We start from the raw sequence: 14,952 nt of genomic DNA on the forward strand, positions 1-14,952 counted from the left end.
GCTCAGAATGACAGATTTACATGTCGTTGATTTTGATAGATGGTCATGTCTGTAACTCTGGTTCTCGTTATTCTGACAGTACCGGCTGCTGGCTTTACATCAAATTATGTTGACCTACAGCCTACAGTATATCAATATTTAACAGTTATTATTAACCAATCATAACATTTTAATTTGTAAACTGGCCGAAAGATAACCGGTGGATAACATAGCCAAGTTCTATACAGTACCGGCAATTGGCCGCAGCAAGGTTTCTCTTTGGGCTATCAGAACTGATCCAGCTACATTTGTCGTATTCAATAAAAAATCCTATATTAAAGTTATGGAATAAGTCCTTAGTGGTTTTGAATTATTTCATTTATTAATTTATTAAACAGTTTTAAGCAATTACATTTGTTTAATCTCAAATAGCATTTGTTTGATCTCAAAACTAATTTGTACACCATTATCGTGTAGTGTTATCATTCTTTCACTCGGATTCTATTCTTGTACTGTCTACAATATCATTTTTAGTTAAGTGAATAAAATGTGAGTAAATGAGTCTATATCAATTTGTTCGCTCTTCTCTCGCTCCTCTTTTTCTGCTCAATGCAAAACAAATGTTTTTTATTATTATTTCGCTCGCTCGCCCCATTATTCTTTTAAAAAATCTGATGAACAAGTTATTACTTTGGTTGAGGCCTTAAGGTAGGCGTGCTAGGAGAACGGCATTGCCATCTACATAATCATGATGAAAGCGCTTTTGCGAGGGTCAGTCAGTCTAAACGTTCACTTGAAAAAGGAAGGAGAAATAATTCGCAAACGTCTTTTCAGGTCAACGGTAACTTCTTCTTGTACAGGTACCTACACGTTCACGTACACATTATGAGGGAGGGGACCATTATGTTGCCAAAATAGTAACAAATAAAAAACAACTTGCTTTTCTAGCATCAATGCCAGTGGTAGAAACGGCATTTGGATACTTAACAACACCGGCGGAAAAGAAACAAATAACGACGGGAGGGGAAGTTTGCGACGACACCAACACAAATAACGTCGAGGCGAAAGTAAATAACGGTGACCGATAGTATAAACAGGGGGGTATAACGTGATCGCTATAGCACATCGGCCGTACAAGATGGCGAATAATTCGCCCGCTTCAACGTATAATTTCGGCATTTACGGATGGTGAATATTAAGGTAGGATCTTTAGAATATGCACAGAGTACCCGCATTGTAACACAGTTTACTCGCGTGTTTTTCGAAGGTTTGCTTAGTTTAAGCCTGAAATTCGATACAGATTTTATTTATGTGCGTACATTGTCCGACAATGGTGTTTTGCACTGTAAATCACTATGTTAACATAAACATCAGTTCAAACATGGACAGTTGTTTGTTTGTAATCCTTTACTTTTTAACGGTCATGGAAAACGCTTAGACTTGTACAATCAAAACTTAAAATGCATGTTATTCAATTCGATTAAAAACTCATATCCTAGAAATGTTTGTTGCGATTGAGCTAATTTTTTAATAAAGCTCTGTTCAAATCATTGTCGTATTTTGTTCTTGTCTTCTAATTTCAACCTTACAAAAAGGATAATATTCAAATGTAAGAAGAATGTTTGGTCAACTACCTGTTAGTATCCTATTCTACAAATATCAGCCTGCCATTGGTGATTGTATTCCTACATACACCTACTCGTTTAAGGAGCCATGGCAAAGTATGCGGCTTAAGACATAGCACCCATGCAACATACACCTACTAGCTTAAGGAGCCATGGCAAAGAATGCGGCTTCAGACATAGCACACATGCAACATACACCTACTAGCTTAAGGAGCCATGGCAAAGAATGCGGCTTCAGACATAGCACACATGCAACATACACTTACTAGCTTAAGGAGCCATGGCAAAGTATGCGGCTTCAGACATAGCACCCATGCAACATACACCTACTAGCTTAAGGAGCCATGGCAAAGTATGCGGCTTCAGACATAGCACACATGCAACATACACCTACTAGCTTAAAGAGCCATGGCAAAGTATGCGGCTTCAGACATAGCACCCATGCAACATACACCTACTAGCTTAAGGAGCCATGGCAAAGTATGCGGCTTCAGACATAGCACCCATGCAACATACACCTACTAGCTTAAGGTGCCATGGCAAAGTATGCGGCTTAAGACTTAGCACCCATGCAACATACACCTACTAGCTTAAGGAGCCATGGCAAAGTATGCGGCTTCAGACATAGCACCCATGCAACATACACCTACTAGCTTAAGGTGCCATGGCAAAGTATGCGGCTTCAGACGTAGCACCCATGCAACATACACCTACTAGCTTAAGGTGCCATGGCAAAGTATGCGGCTTAAGACGTAGCAGCCATGAAACATACACCTACTAGCTTAAGGGGCCATGGCAAAGTATGCGGCTTCAGACATAGCACCCATGCAACATACACCTACTAGTTTAAGGGGCCATGGCAAAGTATGCGGCTTAAGACTTAGCACCCATGCAACATACACCTACTAGTTTAAGGAGCCATGGCAAAGTATGCGGCTTCAGACATAGCACCCATGCAACATACACCTACTAGCTTAAGGAGCCATGGCAAAGTATGCGGCTTCAGACATAGCACCCATGCAACATACACCTACTAGCTTAAGGAGCCATGGCAAAGAATGCGGCTTCAGACATAGCACACATGCAACATACACCTACTAGCTTAAGGAGCCATGGCAAAGTATGCGGCTTCAGACATAGCACCCATGCAACATACACCTACTAGCTTAAGGAGCCATGGCAAATTATGCGGCTTCAGACATAGCACCCATGCAACATACACCTACTAGCTTAATGTGCCATGTCAAAGTATGCGGCTTAAGATGTAGCACCCATGCAACATACACCTACTAGCTTAAGGTGCCATGGCAAAGTATGCGGCTTAAGACGTAGCACCCATGAAACATACACCTACTAGCTTAAGGAGCCATGGCAAAGTATGCGGCTTCAGACTTAGCACCCATGCAACATACACCTACTAGTTTAAGGGGCCATGGCAAAGTATGCGGCTTCAGACATGGCACCCATACAACATACACCTACTAGCTTAAGGAGCCATGGCAAAGTATGCGGCTTAAGACTTAGCATCCATGCAACATACACCTACTAGTTTAAGGTGCCATGGCAAAGTATGCGGCTTAAGACTTAACACCCAAGCAACATATATACCTACTTGTTAGAGGAGCTATGGAAAAGTGTTCTGCTTCAGACATAGCACCCATGCACCATATACCCACTAGTTTGAGGAGCTACGGGAAAGTGTATTACTTCAGACATAGCACCAATGTAGAATATACCCACTAGTTTGATGAGCTATGGAAAAGTGTCTGCTTCAGAGATAGCACCAATGCAGCATATACCCACTAGTTTGTGGAGCTATGGGAAAGTGTGCTGCTTCAGACTCACAGAGACTTCGATATATCAAAATAATGATTTAAGAAAAACCGAAAGTAAAACTAATTTTAACCGTTTTCGGTGGACCATTTCGTCTGTGCATCACCGGGTTCATTTCAGGCGCTTATTGCAGCAGTAGAATTAATCGATATATCGTGTGTAATGGCGACTCTGGTGAAATTTAGCTGATAGTGTGTATGTTTTAATCGGATTCCTGCCACAATTTGGAATAACTGGTTAGATTGTTCTGTCATTTAGAACGCATTAATATGGTTAGGTTTGGTATATTGGCTATTAAATCCATGTCTGAACTGAATGTTTAACTTTTTCATGACGAATTGTGTTTTGGAACGTTTCTTCTCCTGTCAATTATATTAACCTAGTGGATTTTGAGCTTTCATAATATATTGAAATATCGTCGACAATTCATGATTTATAGAAGTATTGTGTCCCATGGCGTGATAAGCAGCCCATAAAATGTTGTATTATCATCGTCAAGACTGATTTCACCCAACTGAGTCCACACGCAACTATTTAAAGTAAGCCAGGGACAGCTGTTGGAATCTGCATCGTACTTTCAAGTCTCTGTGATAGCACCCATGTAACATACAGTTGCTAGTTAAAGGAGCAGAGTGCAAGTGTGCAACATAATACTTACCGCCCATGCAGAATACACCATATTGCAGGCAATTCATAGAGGAAAACCAATGGCACCTTAAAAAGGTAGATTGTTTCGTCTTGTTTTAGGCCGCAAGGGACTTTATTCATTGAAACTAGGTCTATATCCACGTTATCCATCCCCGATGCATTCTGTCTCAATTTCGGGCTTGGTCATGCAAGAATGGAGATTTTTTGCAATCGCTTTTTGAGAAAGATCGGGGTCACGTGCCTTCTCCTCCGTCAACGTCTGAAGCATAGACCTACTTGATGTGTTTGACCAATATAATAAGGACTATAGATCCATAATGCACACAATAAAATATAAACGTTTGTTTCATGAGTCTCATTGTTATGTGAATTATAGATTACCATGATATAGTTGATATATACATTAAATTATAATTATAACTGTCGTTGTTGAAGGTAATCAAATACAATAAAAGGTATAATGTCTTATCACTGCTTTCACCGTGTATGGACAAGTTCATTTATTTATTTTCTATACGGTGTGACAAGATTTACAAATATATATTTGCAATCATTTCATTAGTTATGTCAATTTAGAACATTACAATTTTAACAACCAAAACATTGGCATTTAAAAAGAGTTTGTATGTTAAGCATATTTGTTGTTCCAGTAAAGCGTACATGTTTTAAAGTCATTGTAATATAATGAACGTATATAAAAATATTAAACATTTTACAAACGTATATGTCATCATTTTACATGTGCTGATAAAATTTCACAGATCATATCTCAACAAATAATTTGTATGTGTACTACTATCAAACGTGGCATGGCAATATTTAAAGAACACTAACATCTATTCCATCAAACACTGTACATTTCCTACAAATTGTTCTGCAATATGCAATTCAAGTTTCATATATGTCAGTGAAAACGTCATGGGTAATACTGTTTGTATACTTCTTAGTTAAAAGTTTCATAATATTTATCATTTTACCCATCACCACAGCTGATTCTTATTTGGAAAGGTAACCAAGACCTGGCATTGTCATCATCTTATAATGATCGACCCAGTGTTATTGGGGATTGATAAAAAAAAACAATAATCTTACTTACCGCAGACATTCTGCCAAATGTTACACGGTGACGGTAACTCGTGTAAAATGACAGAGTGCCGTTTAGATGTAAACACGGTCAAACACTTTTATCATAAATGACCACCGCCATATGAGGAAACTTAGTTTACCTCTTTTCCAATGTTTTAGCAATCATATGCTTCCACAATAATTATTCCTATATGTGTATGGCAAAACATTTAGTTTGCGCTTGTGTATGGTTTAGGATGTGTTAATTTATTTAATTCATTGCCACTCAAGTCATTATTCAAGTTTATTTTCACTTTATTCCATAGAACTAGTCACAATAAGCGTAAATGCACAAGTTGTTTATAGTTTTGACAGTATTTTGGGTTTCTTTGTACGCTGATTTTTTCAGCAGTCGACACTTTCTTTTATGGTGTTATAGAGACGAGATTAAGAAAAATTTGAACGTGCTGTGCCATATTTTTATCTGTACTGCATGACGTCTATTATCTTTTATAGAGAATCATACCATTTTACGTTAAAAGCAATAAATAGTTAAACGTTAGAAAGTGATTGCTAAGCTGTTTACATTAACCGGATTTCGAGTTAAGTTTAAAGGGCACTAGCTGCATTGTAACAGTAAATAGCTTCCTTTCTTTTCCAGCAAGTATGGATGCCAATGCTGCAATGATAATTGATATGCAGAATACATGCAACCAATATAAAAAGGGGGTGACAGAGTTATTTTTTCAAGCGCTACAGAAGAGTGCAGAATTCCGGGTGCTGCTTCGTGATGAATTATTTGTCACGGGAAATCATGAGTGGCCAGGGGACTTCTCTTCATTGACACCAGGGAGATTGTGAGTAACCAGGTGGTCCCTACCAACATATACACCAGATCACAGTAGTCGTGGCGCAGGCCGCCCATGGACGCTAGCGAGCGCGAAACAATATCTAGAATCCGTTTGTGTGACTAATGACAGAAGCACTTCAAGCTGCATTAATGTAATTAAGTAAATCTATATCTCAAATTCTTATTTACATGTCATAAATGTGTCTCAAACCGAAATGCTGTTAAAAATGATAACATAATTGAATGGCATTTACACGCGCCGCCCCTCTAGATGACGTCCACATTTTCCGGGGATCACTTTCTATACTGGTATTATAAAACATGTACTTCTAACAGTATAATGACATGTATGCTTTGAAACCCTAGTCATTGAAGTCATTATCTTCTGCAGTAATATCCATTTGACATTTGTGTTGAAACAACGATTTAAACCGTTGATATGCATCCATTTATGTAACGATCTAAAACGAAACCGCATGTTTGCGTGCTACGCACACGCAAATATGGGTATTATGTTTAAGTTGCATCGTTATACGTTTTCCATAAGTGCATTCTTTGTTTATCACTTTTAGTATGCTATTTGTACTAAAGTAATATAAACAAATTCTACGATTTACATGGACCGCCTTCGTTAATGACACTTCAATAGGAATTCTGGTGTATTCAGATTGATTATTGTTCTTGGAAACTAAATTGAAATCAAGACAAATAATTAAAAAATCACTTGTAAGTTAAGCATACAAAACAAAATAATTTGTTAATAGTAAAGAATTTAAACTACATGGAAAAGCCCAATAGCCTGGAAATAAACCAATGAGAGATAATGTATACAACAAAAACTCAAGTTAAAGTTCACACCAAACAGCATAAAATTTTAATTCAATCCATAGGAAATAATGTAAATATCACAACTCATCCTCTTGAACAAACACATATCATGCATAAATCGATGAAGATCAAAATCAATCACATTTGATTTGAATGTTTTGGTCATATATAGCAGCGGGACGAAGCCATAAAGCAGACAAACGTATCCGTTTTTGTCTATACTTTAACTGACCGTGATTTGTCTATATCATTTCCTGGTACTGTTTCCACTTGTACCTTCTATGCCCCAACACAGAAGAATTTCACTTCAATGTATTTGTAAGTTCCTGGGCATGGATCGCCATACATTGTACCGTTTGCTGTCAAGCGGCATTCCTATTGATAGAAATAGAAAAACAAACATTGGACATATAATAAAAGAACAATACTGCCATACAAATTGAACAACAATTATTGACTATTTTACCTTCTCTAGTATGTTTCCGTTTAATGAAAGTTACCTTCATTTTCGCATAAATTCCCTCGAAGAATAACCGGCGAACTAAGTTTGGCTGCCTACTTATTAAACAAATGTTAGCTAAGCGCATGCGTATTACACGCTGCATATATTAAACAATTTCAAACGTTACGATAAAATAAATGCATACAAAGACAATTAATAAATATATTGGCAAATAGCGTCACACATTTTTATAGGGTTTCCGCGATTATTTTCATGACTCGGCGATGATCAGCTTTGCGGCCAGGGCCTGTGGAACGTTCACATATGAATTCAATTTTCGCTTTTCATCAAAATGGAGAGTGTGCAGTACTAACAACGTTATCACAATTTATTGATCCGTCCAAATAGTATAAATTTTAAAATTTTAAAGGGAGGCAAACGCGAACACAGTATAGACTAATAGAGCGGCGTTTTTTATTCATCGTTGACATTAAAAAAAATGCGGCAAATTTGTATTTCCTTAAATTGTGTACACTGTTCATATATTTCGACATCAGAAATACAAGGTATTCGTTTATTTATGAACAGAAATGTGATCTACTTGATACGAGTTCACTGTAATTAAACTGATTTTTGAAATTTAAGACGTTTAAAGAAAGAGTGTCAGTGATTTGTTCCGAACAAATTCGGATAGAATTTTTCAAGCAAATGAATGTTAATGATGGTAAAACGAACTGGCAGCACGATGTTGTTTGCTTTTTTCCGACTTGTCTAACTCACAAAAACTAAATTGACTATGATGGTAGGTTACTCATCGTCGTGAAGCTTGAAGGTAATAGGAATACAACTGGAGTGGAGATAAACTTTTTAAAAAAAAATTGTCTTAGTAAAAGGTAAAGAATGAAGTTATTTCAAGCTGTCAATGAATGAAAGTTTTGAAGCATATTTCCTTTTAATTGCGTTTAAAGATAAAATAAAGATAAAATACGAGACAAAATAACGCAACAATTTTCTGCCTTTAAATGATAAAATTGCATTTGTGTGAAACGGTTAAAAAAGGGCCGGAACTTCGCTGTTCCATTCCTTGGAAAAGTGACGCGTCGTCATACATTTTAATGCGTCAAACATAAGTATTATACTAGATTAATAGGAGCCAGACATTATAATGCGTCAAATTTAAGTGTAATACAAGATAATAAGTATCTCTCATGGCCGCTTGTGTAAGATAGGTTAATTCCAACCCGAGCGTAGGGTGTTATACGGTAACGAAGTTTAACGAGTTTCCGCAGAACACCCTGCATAAGGGTTGTGATGAACCTATCTTACAAGAGCGGCTATGGTAGACGCTTTTTCTCCCACCTTAATAAAACAAAATAAAGTAAATATGATTTTTTTGCTGGAACTTTTTTATGCGTAGTGAAAATAATGTGCGTAAAGATATGTGATAATTCGTGGTTGTCATGGATATGGATATGCGCGCAGTGATTCAGATTATATAAGTAGTCAAATCATTCTTTAAATAGTTCTGAGGAGAGTGCAGCATTGTTTCTTGAATGGACGGTGACAACTTTTTATGGTGCCATTTGAAGCGAGAAATAATTCATTAAGATTTTAAATTGTGCACAAGACAAGGTTTGCATGATGCTACAGACGACGGTCTTCAACAAGGGATGTAATTGTGTGATAACAATAAAAAAGGAGTTCCATACGGGTACTGGTTTTATCTTTGGTTGTGTGCAAGATAAGAATTTCCAGCATGGCCAAATTTTTTTATCTACTTATCTGAGGAGGGAGAAATATAAAATTGAGACATTATGATGCGTCAATCATAAATATAACACGAGATAAATGCGATTCAGACAATTTGGTGCGTCAAACATATTAAGTATAATAAAATATAAATAAGAGCGAAGCCAAGAGTGAAAATATAGTTTTTCTATGATCACGAGCTTCTGAGCCAGATATTATGATGCGTTAAACACCAGTAAAATACATAGAGGGTATTTGTTTATTTCAGTGTAAGCTCGTATTTTATTTCACGAGTGTCATAGAAAAACATATTTTCACGAGTGGCGAAGCTTATGCTTATTTTCGGAGTTTTATTATTTTTCTATTTCTTTTCTTAATTACCGCCTTTTTTAAAAAGGGTGTTATTTACGCCGCTACCCGTCGGGCGCCCGTCACGCAAAATAATATCTGTCAACTTTTCTATTTCCGGATTGTTGAGAACAAGTTCTCTGCTATTTATTCTTATAGTTTATTATTCCCTCGTTTTTTAGTGAATAACTTTTATGAACAGCAATCAATGAAATTTTATAAGTGCAAATATGTTCAAAAAAATAACGAAAACCCTTTTATTGTAAGCGGGGCATAAAATCATACCCAAATTACGGCGCTGCCATTTTATGAATGAAAATTTGGAAGGTCAAATGTGTTAGCTAAACAAATGCGGATATTCATTGGATTTTAAACATGTTTTCTTAGTTTTAGACTGGTTTTCGTGATACATGGATATTCAGTCATCTTACTGTCATAGACCAATCTGTTTCGCTTGAAAACAGGTTTGTTTTCCAGGTAAAGAGTGAATGCCACGCTCACGGTGGAGAACCCACGTGACTTATTTGGTAAAGTGCACGGCAACAAATGTCAACAAGTCTCGATTCAGGTAAGGTTTTTAAAGATAACTTTCTTAATATTTGGAGAATTTTTATGAAATAAAGACCATAAACCCCGCATTTAAGAGCTCTATCCACGGTAATAAAGAACTTTCCCTAATATCCAAAAGTTTTCCTGAAAATCTTGACCAACTGATTTCTCAGAGTTGAAACCTAAGGCAAAGTACACGGCTTTTGACAAATTTATCGCTTTACTTCATGTTAGCCGTAAATAATTCATACACAAATCTTATTTTAAGGTATTAGCCACGTAATACACACTTTTTTAAAAGCTTTAACCGACAACATAGTTATAATCACGGTACACTATGGGACTTTTATCCAAATTTTGAAGATTTTTTACCATGAATTAAAAAAGTTATTTATGTTTCATTACACCCACCCCCAAACTCCAAGGGCTACAAAGAGCGACAAGTAAATATTTTGTCTATATTTGAATTTTTTTCGCATTATCAGAGATTATGAAATAAACACAACAGTTTCTGGTAAAATAAACTTCAGTTAACAGAAAACTAAAGTTCAAACGAACACATTATTGACACACATGGAAAAAAATCATTTTGATTGATCTTATGATTCCTCGGAAAAGAGCAGTTTTTCGATGTTTGAAAATATATAGCAGTTTTATAAAATTCATAAAAAATAGTTAACTATAAGGCAAGCTGCTGAAATCACTTTAGATATTATCTATGATGTCTATTGAACAATTTAAAAGACAATTTATGATAGTTTACCGTCCAGTTTTGAAGAAAATATGCATACTGTCATGTGACCATACATTTTTATAGCTAATAAAATGCTTAAAAATCAACCTTTTTCTTGTAAAAATTTATAAAGCTTAATTGGACTTATTCATAAAATGTACTCTTTCAAATAAATGAATTTTACTTATGATACTAACTCAGAATACAGAATTTGAAACAAATGAGTGTACTTTTAAACTAAAATATGTGAAGAAACAAGAACAATAAGTGGGCTCGCCCCTCAAAAAATATCAGAGTGAAAGTTCTCAATTAATGTGTTTTTTTTTAATATTATAACATGTAAACAATCTCTGTGGGTAATTTGATGTATATCTGTTTTATTTTGTCATTGGTATTCTAACAATTATTTTTTTTTCACAATAATTCTTCACTCTTCAACATTTGAAGTTTGGTCTGTTCCCATGCTTTGTACTTGTAGTGTGTGCACACAGATGATAACTACTCAATGCTGAGTCAATGCTGATTTGGTTTTCATTCACCTTCAGGTACTTTACCCATCAAGAATGTTTAGTGCTGTAAAGGAAAAAAGTTGTACTTTAAAGCCTTTTTAACTAATTAGTATAGATAATTATACTGCCATACATATACAAAATAAAATACAAACAGTTCAATATTTCTCGACATTATTTTGAAAAAACAACAACAAGCTGATACATACATGTATATATATAAAGAAAATTTATAAATAAAATTCATCATCATCATCATCATCATCATCATCATCATCATCATCATCATCACCACCACCACCACCACCACCACCACTTGACCACCATCACCACCACCACCACCACTTGATTATTGAATACAGTAGGTTTATAAAAACAAAAACCAAGTCAAATATGTTTAATATGAAATACTCACATCATCTCGATCAGATGCGACTGCCTTGTGGATGGACATGGCTGTCAAATCCGCTCTCAAGGATCCAACATAGTATTTAATGCAGGCTGGAATTCTTCATAACCCAGTGTTGTTGACTAAGTAATATTTAGTCATTTTCCTGCCTGGAAGAAATTAGACTTCTGATTATCAACCAGCAGAAACTACCACCGTAAAATACAAATGCACAAGTATTATACATTCTGCACTAATATCTGTTTTAGCCAAGAGTAAGGGTTGGTAGGCACAAATTTGTAGTTGTTGTGCATATGGTTGATAATGATTCACAACAGTATGGGGTTTTAACGAGACCTACACCAAACCAATGAATGTCAATAGTGTCCTAGCAGATGCGGCTTCAAGCCCCAAACCACATACAACTTTTTTTCACAGGTTAATTTTGAAAATATGCATTTTGTAAACAAATAACGGGTATGTACATGTATTGTGGTATGTTAGAAATAGGTCATGTACCAAAACACATCATTTTTAAACAAAATTTTAAGTCTAATATTTTTTCTAAAATAAAACAATCAATTTAAAGATTACATACTCATATCATATATCTTAAACATAAGTTATGTACAAAAGTACATATAAAAATATGTAACATGTACATACATAAGTACATGTAAAATATGAACATGCTGTCTAAACATTTAGCTAATAAAAATGATTTAAGAATTCCAAAGATAAATTAAAAAACAAACGTTTTTGAACACATCAACGTACAAAACTGCTCAAGGATACTTACATTCTGAGCCCTTTGATACGAATATCCCAGTTCCATGCCGATTGTTGACAGTTCGTTTTTTCGAGAGAAAATCTTCTCTTACGCGTATATTTCACTTATAATCCATGTTTTACTATCATGACTCAAATTGTTAGATGTATCGTAATCAACTGTCAGGGTGTACTTTTAGTGTTTATTTATTTTAAACGTATATTCATGAGAAAAACATCACAATGTTTCCCAATCCTACGATGTAGAAATTCCATTATTGACCTATGAATAGCCGGGAAATACCTTCTATTTCTAAAAATAGCAACATCCGGTACAGGCCGAATACGCCCGATGTTCGTCGCGATCTGTTACGGCGAGTGGCGATATATGTCGATGTTACCCGATGTTTCCCGAGTTGTATTACATGGCTAATACCTTAAGCACATTTTATGTATTTTATAGTTTTCAGCGTGTATTGTTTAACTTTTAGTTATTTCAAAGGTAAAAATGAACTCAAACCAAATTGATAAAGTACACGTACATTCTAGGATGATAAAGTACACGGTCATTTTAGTTTATTTTTGAAAGTAGAGTGCGGTTTACAAACTAATCGTTATATAAGCATTTTTTATTCGTGAAGTCAGAATGTATAGTGTTAGTTTTTATTTAAGTTTTATCAATAAATTTTGCATTATAAGGCACACCTAAATAACTAAATATTTAGCAATCATATTTAATGAGGAGTTGAAAGATAATCTATGGGATAATTTAAGAGAAAGTCTGCCATTATAAGTTCGATTTCTTTTAAATATGCAGATCAATACAGAATCATACATACATTTCTTCAAAAATCACATAGTTTTACTTATAAATTATAATCTGGACTGACGGCGATTCAAACGTCTCTGTAGTTAGCGGCCCTTTTGTGGGGATTATAAATTTCATGAATGTTCCTATTTTGATGTGATCTGAAACAATAAAATAGGCACATCACAATTAGTTTATATATATTTCCACATTTAAAGCATACTATTCATACCTTTCAGGTAACGCTGAATCTTTTATTTGGTTCAATCTGAACAAATATTATCTGATCTACATCAGTAAAATTGCGGTCGTTCGAACAATACAGACAGGAACTCATTGTAATGATGGAGGCTCGGAGTTAGATGGGAAACAGCAAGGAGGAATGAGAGCACACTATATTAGCAACTTACAGGCTAGGACTAAGACTTGAACATCTAGATAAAAGCTGAGCATGGAACATTAGAATGTTCTAGACTAAAGGCTGAAATGTGATTACAAAACAATTGTGTTTCAAAGCTTGCTAAATTATATAAGATACATGCAGTTAAGTAAGAGTTTATAGGACACCAATGGGAAAATGACAACAATGCATCTCTAAACCATGTGAAAATGTTTTAAGCTCAACCCGTTTTCATAATAATTTTACACAGCATTTTTTCAGTACTGTAAGACAAACGAACATTTTGAAAGAGCACCATTTGGTAATAGTACGTTTTGCTATTTATCTTAATAAAATGTCAAACTCATCAAAACGTTATTTTAACTCGGCAACATACTGGAATGCACTTCTAACTAGACCATTGTAATCTTCCAATGTGTCCTGATTAGGTGTGTTTCGCATTAACGTGCCTGCTGAGTCCAGATTTGAACTTGAATGCTGAGCGACACTGTAGACATTTGTGACGTGTCATTTCCTTGTGTCTAGAAGAAATCTGGTCACTGAGATTGGTCGTGTCACCCAATTTGAACCCACACACATCACAGGTTAGCTTCAATTGGCCGCTTTCGCATCTTTCGTGTATCTTCAAGTCTTGCAAGATCAGTTTTGCCACAATATTTGCAAACGTGCAACTTTGTCTCGCCGTGATTGTTGCACCTATAAAAAGACATGTACTGTCACAAGTTAGCGAGAAATGCTGGCAATGGAAGTACTTGAATATAATTTAAAAAACAAAACAAAAACACTATATATTACTGCCACGCAATGAGTGTTTGATCATGTAATCAGCATCATAAAACTAAACTATCCTGTCCACTGAAACACGGACCACATTATAATGTGAAAAACGCAACCCCTAAAAACGTTAAAAACACAGTCAGACGACGGCAACTCTTAACCTCTACACGAGGGGAGTCATAATAAAAGCATAACTGTTAGTATATTCTTATTTCTCTGCGAAAAAATAAAGCTAAAGACTAACCTGTGTCTGCGTAAACACTTTACCGCAAAAACGATGGCAATTGACCAGAATGCCTTCTATCGTGGTCTACTAGATGTTTTTTTTTATTTAGAAATGCCATTCCGCATTCTTTGCATAAAGTCGGAGTCTTCATATTCTGAAATGAAACAAATGTCACAAAATCATAAGTCTATCAAATCAGCTAGCAATCAAAGACATTAAAAATACAAGAATACTTTTCTTTCTCAAAATTGACAAAATGAAGAGTTATAAAGTAGTTATGTGTTACTGCTTACCATGTATAATGAATACCAACACGTTTTACATATACGATACGAAAAAGAAGTGGAACACCCTTTACAAAAACATCAAGCCCTTTATATGTCAATTGCGAATATATTGTTATAATACGGGACTGAATTTTAGTGTG

Source organism: Mya arenaria, chromosome 10 (genome assembly GCF_026914265.1).
Source record: "Mya arenaria isolate MELC-2E11 chromosome 10, ASM2691426v1".
NCBI lineage: Eukaryota > Metazoa > Mollusca > Bivalvia > Myida > Myidae > Mya > Mya arenaria.